The sequence below is a fragment of the Artemia sp. Qi Xiang Cuo genome, chromosome 2 (assembly GCF_049724085.1).
Source record: "Artemia sp. Qi Xiang Cuo chromosome 2, ASM4972408v1, whole genome shotgun sequence".
NCBI classification, from domain to species: domain Eukaryota; kingdom Metazoa; phylum Arthropoda; class Branchiopoda; order Anostraca; family Artemiidae; genus Artemia; species Artemia sp. Qi Xiang Cuo.
Genome location: NC_142795.1, coordinates 23,436,863 through 23,460,523, shown reverse-complemented (window position 1 = coordinate 23,460,523; position 23,661 = coordinate 23,436,863). Strand labels below are relative to the sequence as shown.

The following is a 23,661-nucleotide window of genomic DNA, read 5'->3' as shown; positions in this document are numbered from 1 at the left end:
CCTTGCCCCTCTGAGTTTTGTGTATTGACGTCATTGATCAATAGGGCAAAACAAAAACAAGGAGTGAGGGCAAAACATCTCCGAAGGCAAAAAAAATTAATATAACTTATCTTTTGCTTAAATATTATTAAGTGTGAACACAAGAACTGCATTCAAAATATCATATAGAGCAAATCATTGTTGACTTTGCAAATAGTGACGTGCCTCCCAAGAATTTTTTTTCTTGGGGATAATCGTATAGAATAGGTGGTCCTCGAAAGTTGGAAATCGGTCTTTCTATAGCGATATCTTAGATCTATTGTCAATTTTTCTTACCAAAAGCAATTGAAAGCCAAATTATTACCCCTCTAAACCTCGTTTCTTATCCTTTTTACCCTTTCAATCCAATTCGGTACCCAATCAGAATTTTATGATACCCAAATTAATGGAAAACGGTCAAAAGATAAAAAGAAATGAGACTTCTGGGACAACACGGCTCCAGTTCCAAGGGTAAGGCCCTGAAGGCTGCGTAGATCACAGCCATTGCACTTTTTTAATAGAAAGCAGAGACTTCTTACTTCTATTAATAGCAGTACAACCGAGATAAATACAGTTGCACATTCTACTCTGCCATCCCAAGCTAATTCACTCCTTACTATCCTCAATGAAGTCCCAATCTTATTAAAATCCTTAAAGGCTGTTCAATACTTTGATTGAGCACACAATCTCGTCCTTTGCAGGCTTTTTCAGCTTGTGTGGCAAACCTATTTAGAATTGATTGGGCGGTCTTGCCATTACTTGTATAGATTTGATAAGAAGTCAGAATAAGCAGACATCTACTTTCCCAGAAATCTTAAAAAAAACATTTAAGTTCTTCTGTTTTATGCAAAAGATAAAGATTCAGACTCAAGGAAACTTGTATCATTAGAAGGCATAAGTTTTATTTTTCTGATTGAACGGAGCAGAATTTCCTTTTTAAAGTTAAGGAAAGAACCGTCCCTAAGAATACTCTCGCATACCTGCTTGGAGAACACTAAAAATCAGCTCAAAAGAAAAATCTTTGAATAATTTGACAGCTTTGGAAGTTTCCTGTTGGGTTAACTGCTTTGATTGAAATCTTTGTGGACACAGCATACACAGTATTATTGCTGTAGATACATTGATTAAAACTCGTTCTGCTTAAAAATTAGGATCAGATTATAGGTTTTATCTGTTTTAAACTAGCATCTTCTAAATAAGACTGTTTACCAATGCCTGCTTGAAGTGCGTTCTTTTGCTGAGAGATTGTGTGAACGGGGCAGCACGTGTGTGCAACCACAAGACAACCACACTGACCCTACTGTTGACCCACAAAATCATACTTATGCTGTCATACTAAAAAATTCCCCACTGAATCTGTCAAACCCAAACCTTTATGAAGCCAAATTGGACAGCCGTGAAGGTCATGAAGGAATTGCGTCTCTAAGGTCTGATCCCGCTCGAAAACGTTGGATCGTGAAGACTGGTGACAAGAAATCGGCAGCAGAACTTGCCAAGGCTGCCTGTGATCACATCCCTAACGTTACCGCTTAAGTGATAGACTGAAAGATTTTCGGTATCGTCTGTGTACTCCCTGAAAATGTTATAAGTGACAAACTGAAATTTCTTATTCCTGGAGTGGTTGATGCCTCGAAAATCGGGACCTCGAGAACTTTCCGTCTTGAATTTCTTGACGACACTACTCTTGATAAGTCCTTGAGTCTTGGTTATTTATATTAGTTATGAAATCTACTGCGTAAACACCTATCAATCCCTGTCAAGAAGATGCTTTCGCTGTCAGTCTCTTGGTCACTATGTTGATGATTGTAATCTTCCCACTACCAGCGCAAAATGCTTTTGTTGTGCTGGGTCACACAGCAATTCGAAAGATCAACTATGCACTGCCCCACCAAAATGAAAGAACTGAGGATTTGGATTCAGATACGAGCTAATTGTCTTCCAATTTATGGTAAGGTTGCAAGGAAAATTAGGGAAGGTCCGGAGACCGGGTGTAGTTGCTTGAGATGTAGGGAGAATGATTATAAGTTGGTTCATTTCCTCCTCCACTGTAAGCAGCTTTCTCATTTAAGGGGATCAATTATCCAAAGAAGGGGAGGATAGGCCGCTTCGTGGGATAATGAGGTCTAGGTCTCCGTTATATTGTGGCAGCAGGAAATATTTTATTGAAGGGAACAATGTCAAATGGAGGGTAATTTTTCTTTAGTATTTGCCTTTTTTATATATCACAGGCAGCACGCTAACGCTGCCTAAGTAAAGAACGATGTGGGCATAATGTGTTTTTTTTTTTTATTCAGCTGGGCACTTCGTATCGAAGAAGTTATCGTAGAAACTTCAAAAACGGCTCATTCAATTGGAAATTGGAGTTGCTAGTGCCCTTTTTAATAGTGGAAAGTGATTGGAGGGCAACTAGCCCCCCCACGCCCACCATTCCCCCAAACACATCCAATCAAAGTTTTGAGATAGCCATTTTGTTCAGCGTAGTTGATTTCCAGATAGAAAATATGTTTTTGAGGATGAAACTTCCCTACACCACTCAGGGCAAGGGTTTTACGCTTTGCCCTGGGGGCACATAAGGTTTTTATAGAGATATTTGTCTTATAAACTTCAAAAAAGGTTCATTCAATTGGAAACTTAAAGGGCTAGTGCCCTTTTTGATAGTCAAAAGTGATTGGTGGGCAACTAGCCCCCCCCCCCATCATTTCCCCAGACATAATAATCAAAATTTTGAGATAGCCATTTTGTTCAGCGTATTTGATTTCCAGATAGAAAATATGTTTTTGAGGAGAACACCTCCCCAGAGCCCTGATGGCAAGGGTTTTAAGTTATGCCCTTGGGGCATATAAGGTTTTCATAGAAGTCGTTGTCGTAGAAACTTCAAAATGGGCTCATTCAATTGGAAATTCAAAGGGCTACTGCCTTTTTTAATAGTCGAAAGTGATTGGAGGGTAACTAGACCCCCCACCCAACGCCTAGGATTCCCCCAAAAACATCAAATCAAAATTTTTAGATAGCCATTTTATTCAACGAAGTTGAAAGTTTTGGAAATTAGGTCTTTAAGGATGAAAACCCCTCTCATGCCAACCGTTTTAGTAGGGAGCGACGTTCCATTAAGCATGGCGATATATGCCATTGATAGGGAGTACGTAGTCCCTGAGTCCCAAGTTCAAGATCACGGGGGAACACCCAGAAAGGTTTTTGTCAACAGAGACCTTTTGAAAAACCCTAGTTACATAACATGTTTGTGAACAATTTTGGGAAAACCTAATCAATTTCTCAACAAGGGAAAACCTAGTTACTTAGCTGATTTGTCAACAGAATTTGGGGGAAAACCCCATAGCCTTGGAAAATACTCTATATAAAGTGGGAAAGAGTTAATTAGTGTCACAGTTCTGAATTGGATTTTGTTCGATAGTTTTATTGTGAATATTATTTTTTTTCTTTGGAATATTACAAAAATGAGTAATTTCACTGTATTGAACATTAAGAGACAGGAGGAAGAGAATAGTGATGAAGTGAAGAAAAGAGCGGCAAATGTTGCAGTAGAAATAGCAACAGGGAGCAGATTATCTTTCGAGTGGGATGAAATTTTCAGTAGATATGTAAAATATCTGAGTTGATTCAAGATGAGTGAACAGCTATATTTTGTGGCCAAAGCGTATATAATGAGTATATCTACCTTACAAGCAGGTTTGAATGCAATTGTTGAGCATATAGAGAAAAATGGTCTGAGTCATTTACTGAAAAAGGCATAATATTGTTTTATATATTTATATAAATTTGTTGAATAAATATATTGATGATCATTTTCTTCTTTTTTTGTAGTTAAACATTTTGGATGGGTTTTTTACTCTTTCCAGAAGAACCAATAGGTGATGAGAAAGTATTTGAAAGAGACTATTTTCTTTCTTCAATATTTGTTAGTTAGTATGTATTCAGCAGTGTAAACATCAACAGTAGAAAAATGAATATATTTGAGAAAGAAACAATCATACAGAATCTTGCCGCTTTGGAAAAATGTTCAAATCTAAATGATCAGTTTAAGAAATTGTCGGTGCAGAGGAGAATCTTCAGTCAAAAAGCGGTTGACGACATCATGAAATGAGACTCTCCAACCTAGGATTATTGTATGAGGCTTTTACATCGTGGTCCCAAAGCATTCACTCAATTTATTGACAAATTAATTGAAATAAAGTAAAATAGAATTGTGGATTTGCTTTTGAACTTTTCATAGATTTTCCAAAAACAATAGGAACAGTTTATATGGAAAATATAAAACCTCACATTCCAATGAAGCGAATAAAACGGGAAATAAATTCCGCTAAAACATGTTTAAAGTGTGACGTCACCTGCTTACTCCTCCTCCTCTTATTCTGTCCTTAGGAAATCCGAAGCGAGTACTCAGAGTAAAAGAAAGAAGAACACTCTTTCTAGGAGAGTAGTTAGTTTGTATCTGCAGTCTGAGTGTCAATACTGAAGAAAAAAAAATGCACTACACATGTCCACTATGTTTATATACATTGGGCAGTTGGTCGGCCTGTGAGAATTGCACTGCTGTCAGTGAATATGATGAAAAGTGTAGATTGTGCAATCCATGTAAACTTCACCGAGGATATGCCATTAAAATTAAAGATTGTAATTCATGCCTTGAAGAAGTTTGCGATTCTCATGTCAGAGGATTCCTATGTTCAAACTGTCACTACGATAAATGTAATCAGTGGGAAAATACCTATCCTGGTTTGATTAGAAAAAAATTCGGAACGATCATTTAGTCTATTCTTGAGAGACTGTTATCGTCGTGGATTTGAATTATATTGGGAAGAAGAATTTGGACCACGCTTCAAGTGTCAAAATAACAAAAGAGTTTGGTTTCTACGGCATCGTTGTGAAGATACTGGATGTTATGATTATAAACCTACGGATTTTTATTTGGCAGTTACGAAGAGTGATTTTTCATTTGAGAATTCTGCTTGTGACATTGCATCAGATACACTAATTGAAACACGTGAATTTTGCAATATAAATGAAAAAAGTATCATTGACTACACAAACAGATACGATGAGAGTGAAACTATATTGTATTGTTCTAAATGTGATTCTGATTTTTCCCTACATGATCAATACAAATTGAATGTAAATGATCTACCACCACTAGTTGTCATCGACAATGATGATCATCTTCATGTAGAGCAAGAAGAAGAAGAAATCTAAACAAAAAAAACATTTTTTTTTATGTATATACATGTTTTATTAATAAATAAATTTACATACATTTTTAAAACACTTTACTCGTAGGGCACTAAAATCAATATTATACAAGTTTGAGAGCATATTGTCCACCAAAAAGTCATTCAGACGTGGATTGTCAACGTAAATGTTGAGAAACTACTTGTAAGTATAGCCACGACATCTGAAAACGAAATATAGTAGCGCATGAAAACTACAGCGTTTAGTCGATAGATCCTGCATTCTCTTCCGGTTTGGAATAATAGGTTTCCCACTGCTTTCAATATAGGTTTTAATATGGTAACCATAGAATGTACATGGGAATCCGAGAGGATCGAAAAACTCAATAGTCTTCCTTATTTGAAAGATGGACAACCAGTGACCAGTATTTCTTATATTCGATGGACTGCTATTAACAATGATAATGGTATGAGTATCACCTTGAATTTTGTCAAGGAAATCCGAGGGTAGACAATAGGATTTGTATTTGGACATGAATGGATCCAAGTTAAACTCATCAATTATTTGATTCGTGTTCATGGTGCCAAGTCTAGTAGAATACTACCATCGGGAGTGATCTCCCAATAGGTTTCAAATTGACATAGTGATATTAATGTAGTGCTTTCAGTCAAGGCATCGGATAATGTGCACTCTAAACGTACACTCCCTGTTCTAACAACAGTAGGATCCTGAGTGCTAGACAAGTCTAAAACAATTACACCATGAGTTTCTGAAAATATTGAACCAGTTATTCAATTTTCAAATAGTTGCGAATCATGATCCAGTGATTGCATTGTCAATTCATAGAGAGTTCTGTAGGATTTGTTATCAAATGATAAATTGTACAGAGGAACTCCATTCACTTTGCGCACAAGACTGGACAAACTAAAACAATTAAATCATGAGGGGATGTGGTCCAGGACCCAACGGCGCTAGCACTCTTCACAAAGGTCAATGCAAGTTTCGACGGGATTTCTCCATTGATAAATGACGAATCGGTATAACTACGAGAACCTGTAGCAATGTGACGTTGGTTGGTAACTGTATTAGGAACGAGCAGTTTGATGTTGTTACCGTTGGCTCTAAGTTTTTCCACTGCCAATGCAACAGAGCTCATGACCTGTTGTTTTCGCACATGAAGTACTGCTGAAGTAAGATTGACCCTTGCATCAGGTGCTCCAGCAAATGTTTTTCTCAAAATGAAATTACCTGGAGCAAGTTGTAACTTTATGTCAATCTTAACGGTGGGTGGTGACCTTTGGGAAATATTAAATATTTCATGATTTAATTTACCAACCAAGTGATACTCCTTGGTCACTGCTGTAGTCAGCTCACCATCAGTGTCGACATTTAATCTATATTCTTAGCCCATTGCTTGACCTCTCAATTCCTAGTATGATTTTGGTGTCATCAACATAAATTGGGTATAGCTTGCATAGTTTGACAAATTATTGCTAGTGCTCACCAATGCTCCATTAATGTACCCATTAATTTGTCTGAACAAGTTGTGTAGAATACAGGTTTCATAGGAAAGACCATCAACAGCACTAGGAGTTTGATTGTCAGCCTTTTTCTTCACCACAACATTTAAATAAATAAATGTGGATGACAAATCAATGAAATCACCTTCATTTGAAAGTATTTGAAAGTGTGTATTTCCGGCTATGGGTTTCTGAGAATGTAATTGTTCATAGTAATCATGTTTGACACTGACAACAACATTTTCAGTATTGAATCGATTTAATGATGAAGTAATAGATGGATGTGATTCCTTATGAGGGAGATAAGTCATCTTATAAGAAAAAATCTTGTTTTGATCTAACAATCTTTTTCTTCTTCTTTTTCTTGATACTTGTTCTTTTCAAAATTGTTGTTGTTGATGGCTTATGCTTCTCACCTGGATGGAGACTGATGAGTGAATGGCTGCCATGCATCCTTTTTTAACCTTTCCGATTTTGTTGAGATTTTAATTGTTCGGTAACAGCTGTTGTTGAAGATCTAAGATTTTCCTTAAGACTGTCCTTGTAATTTTCACCTGAACTCTAGTCCTGTAGGGTTGAGCCAGCAAAATTTGTTGCAGCTGGTACAATATATTTCTTGGTAAGGGGTAGTGCAGAACGAAATAGCCTAGCAAACCAACTACCAAGACCACAGCCAGACATTGTAGTACGTCCCTTGTAGTAGTCCAATCCATGACCTATTTGATGAGGGCTCAGAGCAGCAGCATAACAATTAATGTCAGGACAAACAAATAGGATTCTTCTACTATTCATCTTGAATGACAGGTCGAAAATGACATGTAATAACACACAAACCCTTTATTACAGCTAAAAGATCACCGAGTTCAGTTCTTAGTGTTAACTGACAAATTTCCAAATATGAAGTGTTTACAGGAACATACTGGAGGTGTCTTATATTATAGTGATGAACATTATTTTCTGCGCTTTTCTTTCTAGAACACGTAAAAGGGGGACATTGGAATTACCAACTCTGAACTATTCCACAAACGAACTGTAGATGAATATACAACTGTTCGAGGAGAAGCTGGGTGCATAGTCTGCATAGACAACATGGTCACTGCCACTGAAATTTTCTGTCTTAATAAACCGGTTTTTAAAACCGAGAACCTCACGTAAATTCTCATTGAGGAAAAGTCTTTAATTCTCAAATGGATTGGTAATATAAATTCTCTTATGTTCTGTCGAATAGTTGAAAGTGAAACAACCTTTTTTTTGACTTGCAATTTTTTTGTTGATAACTCGACACAGCTCATGCATGTTATTGTATTCCCTGTAAGGGATGTTAGCAATAGGGTACTCATTAGAGTCAAAAGTTGCCATTGCACCTTCATCACCGAATTCAAACGGTCGTATTTTAATATCATATGAGATCTCTTTTCTTAGAAAATCGTATGTATTCTTGGTAATACAATCGACGAGAGCAACTTGATATCTACCTTGAAATTTAATGGTAGGCGACAGTTTAGCCCAAAAATCACTTGTTCTATTCAAATTATCATTGAGAGGATCGGAAACATTGAACATGAATGTCACATAGAAATCATGGGACATTGTGTAAGTCTTCAACACCTATCCAAGAATCAAATTCAGAGTTGTACCCAAGCCAGCGAACCAACAACTGTTTCTTACCACTCGCGTTCGAGTTTTTAATACTTTTTCAATTTGATAAATACCACTATCTTTAACTTTTTGAAATTCATAGTCATAGAATCCCCCCAAAATCTCATCATCTTTGCTATCTCGTAGTTGATAGGTCACGGGACTAGTCTCTAGATTTTTTGACACTTCAAAAAGTTCAGTAGACCATAGGTAATTTCCTTTTTCAAAAATATTACTTGACCGATTGATTCGAACCCTATCACCCACAGTCAATTTGCTTTTTATTCCATTTTCATTGTTATAATGATATTGTTTGACAAAAATGTCAAGTGTATTGTTATCATTGTGATGAGCTTCAAAAGGACTAAGATTGGAAAGGGAACGATGAGGACGTTGATTGTAAACTTGCACAATTTTATCCAAATCATGAATAAAGACAGCAGTGTTTTTGAGTGTACAATATCTAGAAATGAGAAGACGAATGGTTCTAATCAATCGTTCAGCCAATGCAGCCTTGATTGGACTTTGACTATGATATAACTGTGTATTGTATTTTAGTAGAATCTTCTTCACATGTGGATTGACAAATTCGCTTCCTCGATCCGTTTGTATTTTTTCATAGGAATCTCGATCAAGTATTGTTTCTAGAGCAATTGCAATCTCCTCTCCACGATTAGATTTCAGTGGAATGGCATAGGAGTAGTGACTAAAAATACTAATTGCAAATAGAATGTACTTTTATGGTTTATTTTTTTGTCGTTGCCATTCATCCAAAGTCATAAGATCAACTTGCATGATTTGCAGAGGGTAGAATGCCTTAGTTTTCCGATATTGATTAGTGCGAAGTCTGTGATTCCGATGAAGTGTGTAGCTATGTTCATTTTGAAGATATTCTTTTGCTACATTCTGCTGAACATTGGAGACTTGAGCAAGTGTACTGGGAGCACTAAGACTCCCCATCTCACCAACATTTGCAAAAATACGTTGTAGGGTTTCATCCATTTTGCATATAAATGTATATCACCACCACCACCTTGTCCAACGCTACCCTTTTGTATACTAACAGAGGTGTTGGCAGTTGTCGGGGAAAGATGCTTTTTTCTACTAATTAAAGTTGAATCATTGCTGCTGCTGCTTTTGTAATTGTATTTAGGTGTACTTGTTAGCATTAGGGTCTTGAAATCATCTTTTTCAGAATCATCATCCTCATCCTTTTATTATTGAATGATGTCAAATCTTTTAAACTTTTTCTGTTGATCACAAGTGCTTTGGGAAAGTTTGATGAGTGTAAATATTTCAAAAGATTTGTGTCAATGGATAGATTTTTCTTGCGATTTGAGACAAAATCAGTTATTAGATCAATGAGATTGTAAGTGTTGCTACCTGATTTGATGATTTGTAGCATAAATTTTAATATCACTGCTTTCATTCAAATAGTTTAACAATCTTTTACCCTGTTCCCGATAGGAAACTGGTAATAGATCTAATATTTTTGATAAATGGTCTTCGAGTGTCAGTAGTGGTGTTGATGCAGATGAGTGTGTAATATTTGCTTTTTATATCTTATATGCAACATTCACAACACTAATGGGTTTAATTTGATATGGCTTCTGCTTGTCAACACGACGAAGTGCCATTTGAAAAATTAAAAGTTTCTGATCATCAGGTATGCTATTATCATTAAGGAAATCTGTGAGATTACCCTCAAAAGTTTGCAGTGGAGATAGAGCTTCATCAATTGCAGTCAATTTGTAGGGTTTCGCCTTATTTTTTTTCAATACACTTAAGATTGAGACGGAGAAAGAAGAATATTGCTAACAAGACCGGCAATAATTGGCAATAAAACTGTGAAAAAACCTTCCCCTGCCTGAACTAAATGTTTTCTTTTCTGTTTTTGACTGGTATTTCTCTTGGACAGTGCACGGAAAATGGATTGATGTTGTCTAGTCTGCTTCTTAATAGCATCTGGTAGTTGAACATTGTCTGTAGTTAAATTTAAACACAGCTCAGAAATGAGTTTAATAAACTCTCGATCTATATTGTTCAATACGACTTTCCTAAGTCGAAATGTTGGACTACTCGAAACGGAGAACAAGTATCTATTATAATGAAGCTTCATCAGCGTCATAGTTTTAACTAATATCTTTTTCCAGCACTTAGCGACGGATATACTGTTATCTCACGATCAAACATACTACTTAAAACAAGTAGTTCTTTGGGTTCTGATTAAGGTCAGGTGTTTTGATTAAGGTCAATTACAATCTATCCATATGGTTTGCTTGTAGTCTGATTGTAAGCTGAAAACAAGAATATTGTTTGACCTGGATAAATTTGTTTTTTTTATGCTATTAGGGAAACCAAGTCACTAACAACTTTGTAAACAAGGCAATGGGCGCAGCTCAAAGCAATAGTTGGCTTATATTTACCCTGATGAAGAAAATTATGCAGAACACGGGTGACAAAAACTTTGTCACGATAGGAACGTGAGGTGTATAAATGTATCGTTGGCACAGACCATTGCTCTATTGATTTTGCTAAGTTGTCAATAATACTCCAAAAATTTGTTTAAACGGAATTAAAAACAACATTTAATCCCTTGATATGTTAAACTTGAGGTCCAACAGTCCATATTCTATCACATGGTTGTGGTCAAACACTATAGGAATAGTTTATATTTTTTACGGTAGTTTCATGATTTTCTGCTGTCAACATTTCACCTCGGTTCTGAATCATATTATCAAAAGTACTGTTTTCCCATTTATTTGTTACCAACAAAAAAAAACTCTCAAAGGTGTTATAAACTGTTACATAATCTATGTTTCTTTTTTTTCTGTGCTATTTGTATCTAACTCTAATCAATGAACAACAACAACTGAAGTAAAATCAAAGTGTTTACTATATTAAATAGTCAATATATAAGAAAAAACATTAAAAATACAACAATTTTTTTTTACATTGCGCAATGATAAACTAGTAAATGTATGTACATATATATATATATATAAAGAAATACAAACTTTTAATAATACAACACTGGGGAACAAAAAAAATCTGCTCTATATCATATCAAAGATGCTACCGGTAGATCGCCCCCCCCCTCCGGCGGCCGGCCGAAGCCCCCCCCCGCGGACGTGGGCCGCGAGGCCCCCCCCTCCCAAGATCTTAGGAGTTTTTAAATAAGTTTACTCACACCGAGACTTTCCCTATGACGGACACACTCGTCTCGGTCGGATGTTAAGTAGTGCCCAAGGGGAAGGGTACTTACACCATCTCTACAAACATGAACATTGTCAGAAATGGTACTCAGGGCAATCTTTTCAACATTTATAGTAAATTTTTTATATTTTAACGAGTGAATTGCCAACAGCTTTGCTCGTAGAATTGTATTTTCACCAATATACTTCTTATAGACTTCCATGTCAAAATTGTTCTCCCAAAGTACGTGGGAACTCCTTTGCAACGTTTTTTGATTTCTTTGATGTGCGTCAGTATAAAATACACCTTTGGAATTAGAAATATACCCCGAGAAATCATGTCACTCTCCGTTTCTGATTCTAAAAATAATAGTTGGTATTGAGTTTGATGTTTGACTAGTTTAGGATGGATTCCCCAATTCCAGCTTGTATTGTCCATTCTAGAACTAATGATTTCACCCTTAGCCAAATCGTCAGGCAGGTTTTCTGTTTTGACTTTTCACAGTGTAGAATCTTTATCCCCGATGCAGAGATGTTTTTAGCCCTTCCCCGGCAAGTAAATCCTGGCCACACGGTAGTAGAATTCCAGCAGGAGTTTCTTTAAAAGGTCTAAGATGCCACTACCTGATAAAATGGTTTTAATTAATACAAAGTTTCTTTTTTTCTATTCAACAGTACTATGTCTGGAGCAATGATTTTAAAGGAAGTTTAATTAGGGTCGGCAATAGTTCGAGCATATCGGTTAGTATAGGTTACGACGTCGCAACGACTCCTACTGCCAAAACTCTCGCACCTTTTATCCAAGAGCAAAATTAAAATGTTTTTTTGGATTTCTTTTTTGACCCTTGTTTTTGCTTCGGAACGTTTCTTGACAAAATTGTCAACAAACATTTTCAAATAAGGTTTTTGACTAAATTGGAGGGCTCTATGGATCTTTTTGACTTTGAAATCATTGTTACACATCCATTTCAATGCTTAGTGTTGTACTATAATATTTTTTTCGGCAGGAGATTGGCAATAAGCTTTAGTTTTGAAGGTGACCAATGTATTCCCTCCTCTTCCGCCAAAGATCTATTGCGAGAACTCAAAGAGTCCCTAGACACAGATCTATTAATGCATGGAAAAACAAAATCTTTTACCGTATCATGAAGCTCCACTGGTATCTCCCCATCAATTTCAAAAAACCATCCCACCGGCCCGTTTTCACCAACACTGGCAATATTGGGGAAATTTGAGGCAAAAGGATCATTGAGCCACTTATAGTCACCGCAAGGTAGAGCATAATGAGACAAAGCCGAGGGGTATAGGGAACTCATATCAAGGAAAACTGCATTCGATTTTTCTCCCGTCTTCTCTCCAGTTAGATGAGTTTCCAAGATACGACTCCCGTGGAAAACGTAGCCACCCCTCATTGATCTCTCGATAAACAAGTGTTGATCAATGTTGGTGATGGGTCCAATTTATTCCCGACTAATTTTAAGGAAGAGGTCCATTACCATATGTGGACTGGAAAAATAATACCCTAGATCAAGATTAAATTCTTTATAGATTTTGTCCGTATTTTTACATCCAGAATCCAACAGAGTGAGCAACTCACTTGAAAAATAAAATTTGCAGTAGTCAAATCCTTTTTGAATACCTCCATCTACCCACATCGCTGTGGCAAAGTTGTATTCATCAGGGGAACACCTATGATCATGCAGACTGTCATAAAATGATTCAATTGAGGGAGTTTTCTCCTCGGCAGATCTTGAAATGGAATTAAAATGATCACAAGCGCAAGCTCCTTTGACCATTAAAAAATCATATAAAGCGTTTGGAAGTTTTTGTTTGAGAAGGGGAAAGCGTTGCAGCCGTCATCGTTTTTCTGTACTTCAATCAATTCACTCACATATCTTTGAAAAAAGCTGAAGGAATCTAAAAAGCGAATTTTATTCGTGTACTCAACGCCGTCTTCAACATATTTCCACATAAATTCCAAAACAAGCAATTTTTCCGATGACTTAGGTATGATTTTATAGGAAAAGCTGTCTTCAACCCATGCATCATCTATGACTCCATTTCTTTGAAGTTGTGCCATTGCTGATAGCACAAAATTCAGATCATAGTTGGAATTGTGTATAAAAACCGGAAGAAAGAGTTTTTGTTTAATTTTTAAATTGTAATTATTATGAGCCCACCCCCGAAAGTGATGTTTCCTGTGGAATTAACATCAATAAGATGATTATGATCTCGTACTTTATTATTCTCAGCAGGAACACCCCTAGAAATCCAAAAAATCGATCTTACTTCTAGAGCATATTTTTCCTCATCTTAAAGTGACATGGGATAGTTAGTGTGACGCAATCTTGATACAGACTTATTCGCAGTTTTGATTAATGCAACAAGTGTTTTTTTCGCGTTACCTTTCTCTCCCAAAGTCTCAAAAAACTCAACCAGTTTTATTTTGTTGTTGTTGGGGTCTCGCTGAGCATGTGCATAGGACACGGCTACGAGCTTATGTTCTTTGACTATATTTGGCTTTGATGAGTCAGATACATCCAGCAGTCTTGCTTCACAATCCAAAGCCACCTTATAACTCTGTAATAGGGAATTTTGAAAGTTTTTAAATTGTAAAATGGCTTTGTGTCCTGCCGGCATTTCTATCCTTTGATTACCGTGAATTTTGCAATATTTCATATGATCATTGAATGTTTTCTCAGTTCGAAATGGGGAAAGGCACATGGGAAAGTATTGACGTTCCCCTTTCTGAAAACTTTGAGATAACAATTTACTAACTGCAGTAATGGGGAAAAAATGACGATATGAATTAATATCTTTGGCAGGCTTATATATGATCCAAACCATTTTTTTTATATTATCTACTGCCGGTGTCCTTACTGAATACAAAACTCCTTTTTTATTTGGTATCTTCCCCCCGTCCACAAATTCTGTATCATATTGAAGAACCACTATCCCCAACCCAAGATTTTCATTTCCTTTTTCAAACATAGTTATTTCTTTTAAAGACATCCGGTGTCCTTACCTGCCCTCCAAACAATCAAAATTTACTTTTGGGAAATTTTCTCCACCATTACGTGCAAATTCGTCTAGTTTTTTCATGCTAGCTTCCGCTGCAAGAGGTATATGGGCAGCAGCAAAAATGCATATTTAAAACATTTCAAACCTGTAGGGAAATTTCTTTTCTCAGACATAATTTATTCACTTAACTACTCTGCACCAGTCGAGAATTGTTAAACTAATGATAATATTATTATTGATTTCTCACCTTATATGTACGTTTCAGAAGGTCATGGGTTTCCCCCATAGTCCCGGTTTCATGTCAATAAAAAAATAACCACTCACAATAGCTAATGCCCAAGAAAGATTTTCCCAAAACCAGCAAACAAGTTAAGTAATTGGGTTTTCCCCATGTTACATAGAACTTCAGTGGTGACCCCATATTGAAGGTATATTTTTCCCCAAGGTCTTCCCCTGTCGAGAAACTAGTTAGGTTTTCCCAAAATTGTTCACAAATATGTTATGTAACTAGTGTTTTCCCAAGGTCTCTGTTGACAAAAACATTTCTGGGTTTTCCCCCGTGACCTTGAACTTGGGACTCAGGGACTACGTACTCCCTATCAATGGTGTATAGCGCCATGCTTAATGGAACGTCGCTTCCTACTCATTTTCCCAAACACATCGGATTGAAATTTTGAGATATCCATTTTGTTCAGTGTAGTTGAAAATTCTGGAAATTCTGTCTTTTAGGATGATAGCCCCTTCAGAGCCCTCAGTGCAAGGGTTGTAAGTTATGCCCTGGGGCATATAAAGTCTTTATTGAAAGCGTTGTCGTAGAAACTTCAAAATGGCTCATTCAATTGGAAATTGAAAGGCCTAGTGCCTTTTTTAATAGTTGAATATGATTGGATAGCGACTAACGCCGCTCTCACGCCCCCCATTTTCCAAAACATATCCAATCAAAATTTTGAGATATTCATTTTGTTCAACGTAGTTGAACGTTCTGGAAATTAGGTCTTTTAGGAAGATAACCCCCTCAGAACCCTCAGTGCAAAGCTTTTAAGTTATGCCCTGGGGGTATATAAGGCTTATATAGAAAATTGTTGTATACATCATAGGCAGCGCGATCACGCTGCCTAAGAAAAGAACGTTGACACTCGAGAACGAGACAAGAAACGGGGACTAAGTAAAGAGGAGGAAACTCCCCCACAACCCTCAGAGCAAGGGTCTTAAGTTATGCCGTTGGGTCTTATAAGAACGATGTTGGCAAAATGTATTATTTATTAATTTTTTCCTTTAGAGCAGCGCACTTCGTATCCAAGAAGTTGTCATAGAAACTTCGAAAAGCGCTCATTCAATTGGAAATTGGAGTGACTTGTGCTCTTTTTCATATTCGACAGTGATTCGAAGGTGACTAACACCCCTTCCACACTAACCATTTCTCGAAATATATCCAATCAAAATTTTGAGGTAGCTATTTTGTTCAGCGTAGTTGATTTCCAGATAGAAAATATGTTTTCGAGGAGGACACTCCCCCACAACCCTCAGGAAAAGGGTTTTAAGTTATTCCCTGGGGGCATATGAGGTTTTATAGGAGGCGTTGTCGCAGTAACTTCAAAACAGGCTCATTCATTTGGAAATTCGAAGGGCTAGTACCTTTTTTAATAGTCGAAAGTGATTGGAGGGCAACTAGCCCCCCCCCCCACGCCCGTCATTTCCCCAAACACAGCCAATCAAATTTTTAGAAAGCCATTTTGTTCAGCGTAGTTGATTTTCAGATAGAAAATATGTTTTTGAGGAGGACACTCCACCAGAGCCTCAGGGCAAGGGTTTTAAGTTTTGCCCTGGGGGTATATAAGCTTTTTATAGAAGGCGTTGTCGTAGAAATTTCGAAACAGGCTCATTCGATTGGATATTTGAGGAGGACAATCCCCCACAACCCTCAGGGCAAGGGTTTTAAGTTATGCCCTGGGGGCATATAAGGTTTTCATAGAAGGCGTGGTTGCAGAAGCTTCAAAAGGTCATTCGATTGAAAATTCAAAGGGCTAGTGCCCTTTTTAATATTCGAAAGTGATTGGAGGGCAAATAGCCCCCTCCCCTCCGCCCATAATTCCCCCAAACACTTCCAATCAAAATTTTTAGATAGCCATTTTATTCAACGTAGTTGAAAGTTTTGGAAATTAGGTCTTTAAAGATGACAACCCCTCCCCCCCAGCCCTCAGGGCAAGGGGTGGAAGTTATGCCCTGGGGGCATATAAGGTTTTTATTGAGAGCATTGTCGTAGAAACTTTAAAAGGGTTCATTCAATTGGAAATTAAAAGGACTAGTGCCTTTTTTAATAGTTGAAAGTGATTGGATAGTGACTAACGTCCCTCTCATGCCCACCATTTTCCCAAACACATCGAATTAAAATTTGAAATATCTATTTTGTTCAACGTAGTTGAAAATTCGGAAAATTTTATCTTTTAGGATGATAAGCCCCTCAGAGCCCTCAGTGCAAGGGTTGTAAGTTATGCCCTGGTGCATATAAAGTTTTTATTGAAAGCGTTGTCGGATAAACTTCAAAAGGGCTCATTCAATTGGAAATTGAAGGGGCTAGTGCCTTTTTTAATAGTTGAAAGTGATTGGATAGCGACTAACGCAGCTCTCACGCCCACAATTTTCCAAAGCACATCCAATTAAAATTTTGAGATATCTATTTTGTTCAACGTAATTGAACGTTCTGGAAATTAGGTCTTTTAGGAATATAACCCCCTCAGAGCCCTCAGTGCAAGGGTTGTAAGTTATGCCCTGGGGGCATATAAGTTTTATATAGACAGTTCTTGTATAAATCATGGGCATCGCGATCGCGTTGCCTAAGTAAAGAACGGGGACACTCGAGAACGAGACCAGAAACGGGGACTAAGTAAAGAGGAGGACACTCCCCCACAACCCTCGGGGCAAGGGTTTTAAGTTATTCCCTGGGGACATATAAGAATGATGTTGGCGCAATGTATTATTTATTTATTTTTTCCTTTAGAGCAGGGCACTTCGTATCGAAGAAGTTGTCGTAGAAACTTCGAAAAGTGCTCATTCAATTGGAAATTGGAGTGGCTTGTGTCCTTTTTAATATTTGATTGGAAGGCAACTAAAATTGATTGGAAGGCGACTAACACCCCTTCCACGCCCACCATTTCCCAAAACACATCCAATCAGAATTTTGAGATAGCCATTTTGCTCAGCGTAGTTGATTTCCCGATAGAAATTATGTTCTTGAGGACAGTCCCCCACAGCCCTTAGGGTAAGAGTTGTAAGTTATGCCCTGGGGCATATAAGGTTTTTATAGAAGGCGTTGTCACAGAAAATTTAAAAAAGGCTCATTTGATTGAAATTCTAAGGGCTAGTGTTTAAATAGTCGAAAGTGGTTGTAGGGCAACTAACCCGCCTCTCACGCGCACCCTTTCCCCGAACACATCTAATCAAAACTTTGAGATATCCATTTGATTCAACGTAGTTTTAAGTTCTGGAAATTAGGTCTTTGAGGATAAAAATCCCCCCCCCCCACAGCCCTCAGGGCAAGGGTTGTAAATTATGCCTTGGGGGCGTATAAGGTTTTTATTGAAAGCGTAGAAACTTCAAAAGGGCTCATTCAATTGGAAATTGAAAGGGCTAGTGCCTTTTTAATAGTTTAAAGTTATTGGAGAGCGACTAACACCCATCTCACGCCCACCATTTTCCCAAACACATCCAATCAAAATTTTGAGATATCCATTTTGTTCAACGTAGTTGAAAGTTCTTGAAATTAGGTCTTTTAGGATGATAACATCCTCAGAGCCCTCAGTGCAAGGGTTGTAAGTTATAGCCGGTGGAATATAAAGTTTATATAGAAAGTTGTTATAGAAATTTCAAAAGGGGCTCATTTGATTGGAATTTGAAATTGCCCTTTTTAATAGTCGAAAGTGAGTAGTGTAATTAACCCTCCTCTTACGGCCACCATTTCCCCAAAAATATTCAATCAAAGTTTATAAATAGCCATTTTGTTCAACGTAGTTGAAAGTTCTGTAAATTATGTATTTAAGGATGATCAACCCCCCAGAGCCCCAAGGGCAAAGTTTGTAAGTCCTGCCCTGGGGGCATATAAGGTTTTTATAGATAGAGTTGTCATAAAACTTCAAAAGAGGCTCATTCAACTGGAAATTGAGAGGGCTAGTGCCCTTTTAACAGTCGAAAGTGATTGGAGGGTAACTAACCAGCCCACCATTCCTCCAAACACATCCAAGCAAAATTTTCAGATAGCTATTTTGTTCAACGTACTAGAAAGTTCTGGAAATTATATCTTTGAGAACGACTCCCCCCCCCCAGCACTCATGGCAAGAGTTATAAGTAACGTCCTGGGGGCATACGAGATTTTTATTGAAAGTTTTATCGTAGAAACTTTAAAAGGGCTCTTTTGATTGAAAACTGAAAGGGCTGGGATTATTTTTTATAGTTGAAAGTGATTGGAGTGCGACTACTAGCCCTTTCACCGCAATAATTTCCGAAAACGCATTTAAAAGAAATTTTAAAACTACCGTTTTCTTATAAATAGTAGAAAGCTCTGGAAACTTGGTGTTAGTGGATAAAGGCCATCACAAAAGGCTGTTGGTTCAGGATTTTAATTTATTCCCTGGGGGCACATATAGTGTATATGGAAATCGTTGTCGTTTCCAAAAGGGCTCATTCGATTGGAAATCGACAGGTCTAGTGCCCGTATTAATAGTCGAAAGTGATCGAAAAACTTGACATTTCATAGTAAGCAGTAAGCAGATTTTTTTGCGAATGATATCAAGTTTTCCATTTCAGGTCAACTAGAGGAGGTATGAAACAAAATTATACACTACTATTTGTGTTCAGATTTTTAAAAGGGTGTATGTTGTTAAAAATTTGCTAAAAACAATTTCTCCAGCGTAAAATAGCACACCAAACTATAAAGTCTTAAAAAAACAAACAGATTTAAAGTACTATTTTCTTCTTTCCTGAAAAGACTATGTCAATATAAAACGAACAGAAATTAATTTTAAAAAAAATTTTCCACTAGATAAGTTTTTCAAAGAAAAGTAATGAACTCCATTAAACAAAAAATTAGCAAAAATAAAATCAAATAATCTACCAAGCGTGAAACTACCGCAAATCAGCATCGATAAATAAATGAAACCCAAAACGAACAGAAATTACAATAAATAACCGAGTCAAACTCAAAACGAGCAGAAATTAAAGTAAATTGTGCTCAAAATCTCTATGCCTTCCCAAGGCCAGAACATAATTTGCACTTTATTGAAAAAAATACAAAGGAATTTGCATTGCCTATTTAATATACATATACTGATATTTAGTAATAAGAATGTTAATATTATTTGATTCATTAAAGTTATAAATGTAAAAACATTTATGTTTTTTTCAGTAAAGTGCAAATTATGTTCTGGCCCAAACTATGTTCGAGCACAATTTCCTCGTTTTACTTACAACCTTACCACAAATTGGAAGACAATTAGTTCGAATCTGAATCGAAATCCTCAAATATTTAATGGGGAATCCCAGCTTCAAATAAAAATCCTATCCAAAGTTTTCTTTTACTTCTCGATACAAAGTAAGACTCGGATATTTATCCACAGCTGATTGCCATAGTTGTACTTCTTGGTCTTCAAGTCTTGCACTCGATTCCTTGAAGAACTTTTCATGATCTTCTGGCCCTTTTTTTCTTGAAAATCCATTCTCTTCTAATATCCTTTTGATTTGTGCTGTCCATGATGTTTTGTTACAATGAAGGAGATGATCTTCATATGCTGTTCGAACAAGTCTAGTCTGGGGAAGTTTGGGGAGTCTTAGCCAAAATTTGATGATTTGGGTGTATCTTTTAAATTTCAGGTTAAATATACCAAGATCGCCTTTTAATACTAACGTATGTGTTGTATTCTGTAAGCCAAAAATTCGTTTATAATACTGAATTTGAAGGGTTTCTAGTTTCTTTGCCGGCGGATACCCCAATATTTCTGATCCGTAATATGTGATAGGCATAATTTTAGTATTAAATATATATTTGTGCTTCTATATATTCCAAATTAGCATTTCTTCCTTTCTGTGCCTTTGTTGTAATATGACTCGTCCATTTTCCATGTCGACAAAGGATGAAACCTAAGTATTTAGCTATTTCCATCACTTCAAGCATTTTTCCACTCAATAAAAATTGTGGTACTGATTCCAAGGGTTTTTTTTTATAAAAATAATGATTTGGGATTTCGTGACATTCGCCTCTAGTTTCGTCTCTTCCAAATAATTTTCAAGGAGATTCAAGAGAGTCTGTAAGTCTTTCTTTGTCTATGCCAGTAATATAATGTCGTGTGCAAATAGTAGCGCGAATGTACAACCTTATCAAATACACCACTAATATGAACATATGCAATAAATAGAGACTGTTGATTCATAACAGCATGTTTCATGATTTTGCTTAAAAGAAAATATGCCTAGCTACAACCCATGGTTTTATGGAAACCAAACTGAAATGGAGTGAATTCACACTTACTTTTTATATGTATGAGGGTTACATATTCAAAAAATTTTCTAAATACACACGAAATCGTTATACGGCGATAACTAGAGCAAGAACTTGCAGGCTTACCACGCTTTAACACTGGAATGAAAAGACTTGACAGAAAGCTGTCAGGAACCAGAGATTGAGCGAGGTACATTTAAAAAAGCAACTGCATGTGTGATAACAGAACTGGGCACTCAAACGCAAGTAATTTTGAGCCAATTCCATGACTGTCAAGACTTTCAGATCTTTTTAGCTGTTTAATAGCCTCTTATACATCATTTAAACTGACCGAGACGACATTTTCCTGTGGCAATGAGCTATCCAAAATAATTGCACTCAATAGATTATAACTGGTGCAAGGATACAGCACATCTTGAAAAAAAAAAAATTTGTATAATGCAACATGAAGTCACTCATATCAAGCGAAGACTGCACTTTAGGCTCACACTCACTCCCCTTAATAACTCTTCTCCATGATTTTTGATCTGTGGGAGCATCCCAACCATTTAAGCGAGCATTTCTCACAGCTAATTTATATTCCTTTTTTGTTTTCTGCTTTAGACGAAACACTGTTCCCGCTTGGGGGCGTTCACATGCGTACCACTTGCGGAGCCAGAATCTAGCTCTTTTCTTTGCAGCAAAAACTTCACCACTTACAGACCAAAAATTGTTCCTCGTACCACTGCGTGTACGCTCAACTGGGACAGTCGTTTTAACCGCGGATTTAAAACAGAGCACTATTTCCATATAGTTAAAATTCAGATCTAACTTCGCTTTGGGGCTAGGTACAGAACATTGGGGTAGATGGTAAGGCACTTTGATCACGGAAAGTTGCGCACAGAGTGTAGAGATAAATAATACCGGATCACAATGGTTCCGATTATATTTCTCGCGTGACTTGTCACTGCGTCCTGCTGGACAATTAGTCCTATTAGAGAGACAGGGAACAGATAAATTACAAGTGAGGGGTAGATGATCGTCACCGATTTTGTCTGCGTTAACATAAATATCTGGTCGTACAATTGAATCCCAAGATACTATCACATGGTCTAAGTTAGAAACTCCAGAACCTCTGTTATGGACATAAGTGTATGGGAGGTCCTTGGTAGCTATATAATATCCATTTGGTAGAGTATTTAAAAGCAGCGATGCTCTGTCAGAGCTCACAAGAGGGTCGATATTGATATCACCCACTATAAGCCAAAGAAGAGACTTGGAACTAATGTCATTTAAAAGTGTTTTTAAAGTGTCACAGGCCTTTGCGAATGAAGACAGCGAATTTGCTGTTTTTCTATCGCGGGGCAAATACAGATTTATATAAATAACGTTTCCAAGTTGAACCGCTAAGATACTTTGGCTTGAGAATATCTGGGCTGGCACAATTGAGCTAGACCGTATAAATGTAGCAAGGCCACCTGATTGTCGTCTACGGGTTTTAGTCGCATCTTTAAAGAAGACATGGTGAGACGAAGAGCGTTTGAGACTAGGCAAATTTACTTTTTTTAGAAAATGTTATTGCATACAAACCACATCATTTTCAAGTAATTCCACTATTTGCTGATCCTAATCTTTGATACCATTTATATTTAATGATAAAAACTTCAATTATTGGCTGCTTTTTATTTGGTTCTTGGACAGGGCTGCTTTGAGAACTGGGCATCTCAGGCTATACGAAACATGGTCACCTCTGCAGTTTATACATTTTGGTGGGGCAGTGCATGGTTGATATTTTGTGTTGCTGTGTGACCCAAAACAACGAGAGCATTTTGCCCTGGTAGTGAGAAGCTTACAATCGTCAACACAGTGATCAAGAGACTGACATCGAAAGCATCTTCTTGACAGGGACTGATAGGTTTTTACGCGGTAGAGTTCATAAGTAATATAAAAACCAATATTCATGGACTTATCAAGAGTAGTTTTGTCAAGAAATTCAAGACGGTAAGTTCTCGAGGTCCCGATTTTCGAGGCATCAACCGCTCCAGGAATAAGGGATTTCAGTTCGTTACTTATAATATTTTCAGGGAGTCCACAGACGATACCAAAAGTCTATCAGTGTATCACTTTAGCGGTAACGTTAAGCATGTGTTCAAAAGCAGCCTTGACAAATTCTGCTGCCAATTTCTTGTCACTAGTCTTCACGATCCAACGTTTTCGAGCGGTATCAGACCATAGAGACACAATTCTTTCATGACCTTCAAGACTGTCCAATTTCATTTCATAAAGGTTTGGGTTTGACAAATTCAGTGGGGGATTTTCTAGTATGACAGCATAAGTTTTATATATATATATATATATATATATATATATATATATATATATATATATATATATATATATATATATATATATATATATATATATATATATATATATATATATATATATATATATATATCAATCAATCAATCAATCATTTATTACCCACAACTATAAGACAACAAGTAGTACAAGTGGCGCATAAACATAATAATAAAAAAGAAAAACAAAAGAGAACTCAACAAACACTAGCAATTAAATTAAACTAAGAAAAGAACTGTAAAAGACCGTTGTCAGGGCC

At 36.8% G+C, this 23,661-nt stretch overlaps 2 protein-coding genes across 2 annotated transcripts in view; one reads left to right on the top strand and one right to left on the bottom strand.

Moving 5' to 3' along the window:
* Liprin-beta (liprin-beta 1) overlaps positions 1–23,661 on the top strand; it is a 622,086-nt gene that overhangs the window by 441,096 nt on the left and 157,329 nt on the right. The gene's annotated exons all lie outside the window — the stretch shown is intronic.
* LOC148955020 (dynein axonemal heavy chain 10-like) overlaps positions 1–23,661 on the bottom strand; it is a 146,527-nt gene that overhangs the window by 109,513 nt on the left and 13,353 nt on the right. The window lies entirely within an intron of this gene.